At 33.6% G+C, this 9,209-nt stretch overlaps 1 protein-coding gene across 1 annotated transcript in view; it reads left to right on the top strand.

Moving 5' to 3' along the window:
- Window positions 1-4,965: 4,965 nt before the first annotated feature.
- Window positions 4,966-9,209, top strand: part of LOC129927413 (neo-calmodulin-like) — a 32,144-nt gene continuing 27,900 nt past the window's right edge. The window contains exon 1 of the mRNA XM_056036413.1: window positions 4,966-4,993. The gene's annotated coding sequence lies outside the window, so the exon portion shown is untranslated. The remainder of the gene's footprint in view (window positions 4,994-9,209) is intronic.

Here is a 9,209-nt window from a genome sequence, read left to right as displayed (position 1 = left end):
GAATGAAATCACATTAACTAGCAAGTCACTTTAGTGGGAATAAATGAATAGAGCTCGTATAATATCATAGTGTGTGTATAGCTAAAAGGTGGTATGTTTGGGAAAATGGTAATGAGTTTTATGAATATTGTTTACTTTCATTTTTAAAAAGACCCAAGGACGCTTTCACTTTTCGAAGCGTATTTCCTAAATATTAACTCACCAGCTCAGTCGCGAAACCTGACTAGTTCTCTATATAGATCTAATCGAAATATGAGTTGTTAAGTGAATCCTATAGGCCTACTGTGTGTATTTTGAGCAAGAAAAAATGAACATAAATATACAATTTAAAAATATAAGTGTATTGAGATAACGGCTACAACAGATATGGTGGGAGAGGAGGAGAACAAACATTATAGTAATTAATAAATATATAAGGTATAAGTTGGAATAAACAAATAATGTATGACCTCCTTCAGTCGCGAAGCAACTAGGGATTATCTCATGGAAATGATGAATGTCTGAGCATTAGCTGTGGTAGGAACGATGTCGCCCACACATCAGTTCCTCCTCTTCAGGCAGCTGATGTATCCAAAGGAGCGGCAAGTGCCGACACAATTTGGGATCAGCGGCGTTGCAGGTTCTTTCAGGGTGTAGCATTTAGTTCTGTATGCTGCCTAAGGATCGCCGGCTGCTGCTCATTCCTCAGATTTCACTCCCGAAGCCTTTCCCATGATTCTTTACCTAAAAGCTAATACATGTCATTTAGTCCGGACAAAGCAATCCAACTAAGTTACTAAAAGTTAGGAAATAATGACTTATACCTTGCATACTACTATTCATTTTTTCTAGGCCTCAGTAACGTGAGCTTTTAAAAAAACAAATCTCTAGCCAGTGTTAAATATTCTCCATTATCAGCATGAGGTTTGTGAGAGATGTACTCCGACAGAATGATCTACACATACCAAGAGTTGCAATTGAAGGCTAATATGAGGAAAGCGCGAACAGGGACGTCCTCCTATAACTTGGCGCCACACTTACAAGGAGAACCTCAGAGCAGTGGACACCAGGTGGGAAGAGGTTTCAGACATTGCCAGTGACAGATCTTTAGGGAGACATCTTGCCGCTCAATTCGCCGAACAGCACGGGAGGACCTAAGTCTACACTTATAACCATAAATGTAACCGTTAAACAAAAAAAAACACAAAAACTTTTCAAAATAAAACAAAACCTATACGAAATGTCAATGTATCAGTTTGGATCAGTCATGTAATAAAATTTGTAATACATCTAGAGTCCTAGACCAACAACACTAAATCCGTGCGATTAATAACATTTTTAGCATTTTTGTTTAGCGCTATTTGAAGTTTTTAGCTTTCTCAATACGCTATGATTCTATCACTTGTCTGGACCAGTTTAGAAAATGGGTGGGGGGTGGGGGGTGGAAAGAAAGATATCTGGGCGGATTTTACCGTCATTGGTTTTTAAAGCAATTATTTTTAAAAATTCGAACTCGTAGCTTTCGCCTCCTCGGGCGGACGAGCAAACCACCCTGCCAGTGAGGTACTTATCACTAGAGAATATTGTTTAGTTATGTTGTTTTTTTTTTCAATTCAAACCGGCGACTTATAAAGGAAACTAATTCAGCTTATACCACCACTTCAAGTACACTTCAAGTCAAGTACAATTTCTTTCCCTTGTTCGATATATCAAACAAAATAATACCACCACTTCAGTCAAATACAATTTCTTTCCCTAGTTCGATATATCAAACAAAATAGTTAATTAACTAATTGGTCAATTTTATATTGATTCTTGCATTATCAGGTAAAAGAAATAATTGTGTAAAATTTCAGCTAAATCCAAGATTGGATGTGGGAGAAATAGCTTGTACCAACTTTTACCATACAGACAAACAGACTGAGTTGAAATAAGCTTGGTAAAAAAGAAACAGTAATAGGTAAACTATTAAGTTACATAAATAACTAAATCTAATATATTTATGGAATAAAATTAGAACAAATAAAACATAATATTCATTACATGACAATTAAACAGTTTAAACATTTTTTTTATGATGTTAAATATAGGCCTATAATATAAATTGGTGCATGTTTTGCCATTCAGAAAGGTGGCATTTTTTAAGATTACAATAACTAGCAATCCAATGACTTCTCAAGTGAAATTCCTATTATAATTTTAAAAATCTGGAATTGAATACTTACATTGATGAAATAATTTCAAATCAAACAAAGTGCTAGGATTAGCAAGTGCATATTTGTTTAGAAAGACTCTTGACTATATATGATAAATACATGTTAAAATATGTAATTGTACAACCTTTCTTTTTTTAAAAAAAAGGCCCCTCAAAAATATGTCTCCATTGGTTACGCTGTCCCATTTTATGAAAGGAAATCCAAGAGCTTAGAACAATTTAAATTTCTGCTTCTCGAAAACAGCTGGAATAATACAATACCATGCAAGATAAGTAAGGCTTATAAGATTTTGATGGAAAGAAATGTAATTTATAAGATTAGAATTTTCTTTTTGAAATTCTAATAACATTTGTCAATTGTTATTTGTAAGTATCTTTGTCATCTTATTTAAGCATTTGTTCTATTCAGTTTAATTTTAATATGAAGCTAAATGAATATGTTGAATTATTAGATTTCTTTTCTAAAAATCAAATTTTAAAATTAAATTTTATTAAAATTAAGGAAGTCTATTAATTTTTGTTTAAAGTTCTATCTTCTAATAGTTTGAAGATCTTAATTAAAGTGCTGTCAAATTAAAATAATGTTTAAAAAAAATAATTCAAACTGGCAAGCTCTTTGTTCTATCTACATGAAACTATTATATGTCCTAGCAATAATGCTTTTATGCATGTTACAATCACTTGGTTAGCCATAATGTGCAATCGAGCATGACAGTTGCCTTTTTAATAATATAATTAATCAATGTAAAGAAATACGAAAAAAACTTCTAGGCCCTAATTATGGTCATTGGGTAAAAAGTCAAACAGTTTAATATTCTTCAATCATGTTTAAAATTTACAGTTGATTCTTTCAGCGAAGCGACTTAAGAATCTCCTTGAGTCCACTGTCTTTTTTATGTATTTTCAAGTTTGTTTACACAAAATTATTTAAAAAGACCTAATGATAACAGAAATCACAGTTTCCAATGAAATATCGCATGGGAATAAGAATGGCTTTGTGATTATTTTTTTGTGTGATTTTTATTGAGATTTGAGCTATAATTAAGATTGGTTTAAATCAGGTGATTGCAACAAGGCAATAGTGAAAAGCAGGTGAAGAGTTTATATATATATTTTATACAATATCTTCCAATCAGTATCATATAATAATAATAATAATAATAATGGCTATTTTATTGGATTTTCAACAATTTTTTTTGCCAAATATTTGCAAAATTGTGTGGGAAACATATTTTTTTTACAAGGAACCAGTTTATTTTCATCACACTTACCCACCTCACACATTTTTTTCTATTTTAACAACTGACAAAACTGACTACAAGATCCATGATCTACAAAGCTAATATTTGTTGGTTTTTTATTTATTTTTTTTAAATAAAAGATTCTATCTGATTTCATCAAAAAGACTTTAATCCTTTTATCTGGTACATTGTAGATTTATAATTATATAACATTGTTTCTTAAATAGAATTCTACACCTAGATCTTGATCATAGATCTAGATCATAATTTACCACTGCAACATTGACATTGTGCCCCCAACTGACTAGATCAGATCTAGATCTATTATATATAGAGAGAGTCTACATATAGATGTAGGATCAGAGAATCATGAAGCTCTAGATAAGATGTAGGTCTACTTACTTCCATTCCTATCAAATTATAAAACCTTAGCCTTAGCTAATGAATTGAACTTAGATCTAGTAGATTAGTAGATTATATATATTTAAACATCTAGATCCAGACTTAGACACTTAGTCTAGATCTAGGTATGTAGAGAGATATGCCTATATCATATAGACCTAGATCTAGAGGAGTAATGTTAAAAATAGTAAAAGATTTATAGCTGGATCTAGATCTAATAATCAATAATCCATTGAAATCATTATCTATATAATATATAGATCTAATAATCTATAATAATCTAGATCTATATTTTTTATCTTGACCATATCTAGAGTCTAGATCTAGATGAATCTGATCAGATAATAATGAGATAAGTCATCACAGACATAAGATGATAATTGAGGAGAATGACAAAACTGTCATAACTCATATCATAATGAGTCATAAGTATACTAATACAGATTACAGATTTACAGCCGAGGCTCAGCCCCAGAATCACTTGAGAATGACATGACATGAGAATGATCTGATGTCTGATTATATTCTGATTATTCAAATTTAATATCTGATATAAGATCTAGATTAGTATCAGAATCAGAGAATTTGATGCATGACGATGTTGCCAACCCAATGATTGAATGATCATGATGGCAATGAATGAATGATGGGCTAGAGTCAAAATAAGACAATCGTTGACAATGTAACTGAATCATGAATGTTCAATATCATTGAATATGTTGATTGTTCATAATTTGTTGTCACAATCAGTCACTAATAATTAAGTATTTATTTAAATATTGTCACAATCACAATGACAAACGATCATAAAAATAAAGTAAAAATAGTTTACCAGTTAATTTACACTCGATTTCATCTAGATCTAGATCTAAAAGTATTCAGTTATAAATCTAGAAATCTCAATAGTATAAATAAAAGTGTCTAGATCTTAGATCTACATTACTTGCCAAATTATTATTAGGAAAAAAGTAAAAAGGCTATGCTTTCAACGGCGACAGTACCCGTCTTCTTTGAAAGAGATCAATAAATGTCAAAGCAAATTGATTTTAAAATGATTAATTAAACGATTCAAAATAAATACGCCCGATCTAGAAATCTAGATCTAGGTCTATGTATGTCTAGATCTAAAATCTAAATCTTATATTTAGGCCTACCGGTATCTTATTAAATAATTAAATACATACGTTATTCAAATGATAAGACAATTACGTCCTACGAGTATCCCTGTGTCAATCTAGTCAATTTACCCTTATTAATCTGCAAGTCAATTTGAAATATGCCAAGTCGTTGGTTTTACTGGCAGAATCAGGCAAACCATTCCATTCTCTAATAGCACTAAGGAAGAAAGTTTGACCTAGCATACGGAATAAGACATGCGCCTTGTGTAATTTGATACGCTTTGTTTTTGTATTTGTAAATTATGGTTCAGTTTTCTAAATGTATTATTGCTACTTTACTTTTAGTCTTCTGTCCTGAAGGGTCTATAAATTTAGTGATTAAAAAACGTATAACAAATCACTCTGCCTGTTTGTCTGGTAAAAAAATTTAGCACGTTATTTCTCCCACATCCATTCTCGGATCAAATTGAAACTTCACACAATTATCAATGTTACCAAACAAAACAAGAATCAATTTAAAAAATAATAATAAATAACCAATAAGTAAATTAATTATTTGTAATTAATTATTTTGTTTGCTGCCAACAAAGGAAATTAGCCATTTAGTATTAAGCGATATAGCTAAATATGTGAGGTTTTGTCCCCTTAGATAATTGTACACGTTAGTTCTCCCACAGCCATTTTAGTATACAATCATCTGCAAATAATCTAACATTTGTTCCAGAACTAATGCAATTGGTTAGCACTTAGGTCATTTATGTAAATTGGAAAGAGTAGAGGTCCCAAGACTGTTCCTTGAAGTACACAATACGCCTGAGTTTACTGTTATTGGTGCCGATTTGGAGCCATTTATTATTACAATTTTTTCTTTCCCTATCAGGAAATCATAATTTCATTGGTGTAGTGGACCAGTTAGGCTATACCAAAATATTTTTTTAAGCTCATTGCTTAATTTCTTTAGTAATCTAGCTTGTTAAATGTTCACCATTGGTCAAGAAGGTGAAAGGCACGAGAAACATCTGATATAAAAAGAGGAGACAAGAATAAATAAATTGACTTTTAGTCAGTCGTAACTTTAGTTCAGTTGAGAGTAGTAACTTGAAGTCAGTAGAGACAGTACACGTATTTTTAGTAGTTGTTTTCTGTTCTTAGAACTGGATACATATTATTGAAGTTATGCTGTTACCCGCTGTGATGGGGACGTTATTTTTATTCTAGAGGACTTAGCATGTTTGATATATTTGATACCGCTGTTATGCGGATGTAATTATATTTCAAATTGTATAAGCTCTATGTAACTACCAAGAAGTTACAGTATAATATTATTGAATAAACCTCGTAGTTGTGTACTATAAACAGTTACAACACTTTCTATATGTTTGTTACGTGTTAAGTGGACACACGAACCCAGCATTCCACAGCATTCACGACACATTGATAGCAATGCATGATTCTCTTAGTGACCAACGCACACATATATATGTTACATTTTGGTGACCAGGCCTATGTGTAATATCAATACCACGTCGAAAGAGCATTTACATGTACCATCAGGTTTAGATGTTTTATTAAACTTATTTGGTTTAATGTTAGCTAAGTGTGCTAGATCTCCAGCATGTGTAAGTACTCTTTTGCTTACAAATAAAAAACTTAACTCCTTAAAAAAAAAACAAGTAAAATAAAAGATAAAAAAAAACCACTTAAGCTTTGCATCCGCTGCCATGAGCAAACTGTGGAATATGTGGAAGAGTAACATCAGCTTCCAAGTCAAATTAAAGTTGTGTTCTTTGCTTGTGGACTACATATCTCCTTATGGTTGTGAAAGTTGGACACTGAATTCTGAGGCTGAAAGAAGAATTCAAGCCTTTGAAAGTAAATACTACAGAAACAGTGGCGTATCTGAGGTGGGGCAAAAAGGGGGGGATCCACATTTGAACATCCCTTCGGGCCCCCGCTTGAAGAAGGGGGGGGGGAGTTACAAATGAGTGTCCAAAATTTGTTTTTACATTATTTATTAAATATTACACCATTATCTCATGTCAGGATGTCGAATGTCAAAATGCAGGGGCCTCTAAAGAGGTCAAACCCACCGGGCCCCCCTATCCCTAGCTACGCCACTGTACAGAAAAATGTTGGGTACCTAATACCCAAAAAAGAAGACAAATGAACTTGTACTGTCACTAGTCAACACTCTGGCTGGCTAAAAGGAAGAACTCCTCAATACTGGGAAAAAAACGAAAGCTGAGCTGGTTTGGTCCTATTGTAAGACATGACTCACTGTCTAAAGTCATTCTTCATAGTACAGTAGAGGGAGCACGAAGAAAGGGTCGTGTGAGAAGTTTGGTGACAGGCATATAGATCTAGACTTGGAAGACGGTGCGCAAAAGTGACTGAACGTCTGTTTATTTCACTTCTACATGCGGGAATATCCGCTGACGTATAAGTTTTTAAGAAATAGATTGTCAGACCATTGTCTATACTATACCCATAGACATAAATAAATATAGACTGGCCGATTAAAGAGTTTTATGAAACGAAAATGTGTGACTTGTAATTTTGTGTACTTTATTATACAGCATTTATGAGCAGTATAAAAGTTAAGTATTCATATCTATTTCAGCCATAACCTATTTAAGTATGACATTGTTTTCACTTTTTTTTTTTAAATCTCTAAGAATGAAGATCATGCAATTTTTCATAATTAAGAAATCCGAATACAATAGATATACACGTTTTCAAGTTACATGAAGATACTTCCTTCGGCCAGTCTATATTTATTTATGTCTATGACTCATGGGCGTAGCCAGGATTTTTTTTCGGGGGGGGGGTGAATTTTTTTCTCCTCCCCAGACCCCCCCCCCCCCGGCGAAAAAAAATTATATCTATTTATGTGTGTGTGTGTGTGTGTGCGTACAAAATCTTTATTACATTCTGACCCTTCATTCTTTCGGAAGACGTTTATTGTGCCCTAGAATAGGTTCTTCCATGAGTTAGTGGAAAAATTGTAGATTCTCCGCCATTACTAGCAAAGGGGTCTGGGGGAGCGCTAGGAGCCGCCAAGCACTATTTCTGATATTGAAAACCAACAAAATGCATATTCTGAGGTATCTACAGTGCATTTTCTTGCTATTAAAAAGTTCTATTTCAAAAACCTAATGTGTTATTCTTACTGACTTAGACCCTCCCTCGTCGTTCGGCGCCTTTGCCATCAAGCTGTTTTCATTAAATTGTAGACTCCTCGAGATTACTAGCAAGGGGGTCTGGGGGAGCGCTAGGAGCTACCCATCGCGGGGCGAAGCCCCGCCGCCAAGCACTATTTCTGGTATTGAAAGCCAACAATATTCTGAGGTATCTACACTGCATTTTCCTGCTATTAAAAAGTTTTATTTCAAAAACCTAATGTGATATTCTTACTGACTTAGACCCTCCTACGCCGTTCGGAGCATTTGACGTCAAGCTGTTTCCATAAAAATCTGTCACTGGTAATGTCTGAAGCCTCTTCCAACCTACTATGAGGACCTCCATGAAAGAGTGGCGTCAAGTTGTACTAGGATATCATTGCAACTCTTCTTATGCTTAATTCATTTTGTCGGAGAACATGTCCCGCAAACCTCATGCGTCGTTCTCTCACAATCTTACTAAGGGGTCGACTCCCAGTTCGGCATAGGATTTCCTTGATTTAGACCCGAGACCCGATCTCTATAACTGACTCCTAAAATCTGTCTTAGCCATTTTTGTTGAGCTACATTTAGTGTTTTTCGATTTCGGTAGATGACTATTCACTGCAGTTTATTAATGGTAAAAATGTGTAACCTCTCTTGAATACGCTCTTGGAATTAAGTGACTGTAGTTTGCTTTAGATTTTATATCGAAAAGAGAAGTTTTAACGTCAAAATCTTCTGTTGGGGGTTTTCCACCTCAAAATGCTCTGTAGGGGGATCTTAAACTCAAAACCATCTGGAGGGGTTTTAAACTTTAAAAAAAAGCCATCTGTGGAAGAAGGGTTTAAACTCAAAAACCCGATTGGCTTGGCTACGCTCAAATAATTTTAGTGTGTAATTTGCTTTTTTTTTATATTGAAGAAGTATTTTTAGCACCAAACCCCTCTGAATGGGGGTTTAAACTCAAAACCCCTTTGACTACACTCATAACATTTTTAGTGTATAATTTGCTTTGTTTTTATTATTAAAGAGATATTTTTGACCTTCAAACCCCGCTGAAGTGGGGTTTAAACTCAAAACTGATTCAAAACAA

Source organism: Biomphalaria glabrata, chromosome 7 (genome assembly GCF_947242115.1).
Source record: "Biomphalaria glabrata chromosome 7, xgBioGlab47.1, whole genome shotgun sequence".
NCBI lineage: Eukaryota > Metazoa > Mollusca > Gastropoda > Planorbidae > Biomphalaria > Biomphalaria glabrata.
Note: the sequence above shows the minus strand (reverse complement) of the source record. Positions and strands in the feature narration are given on the sequence as shown.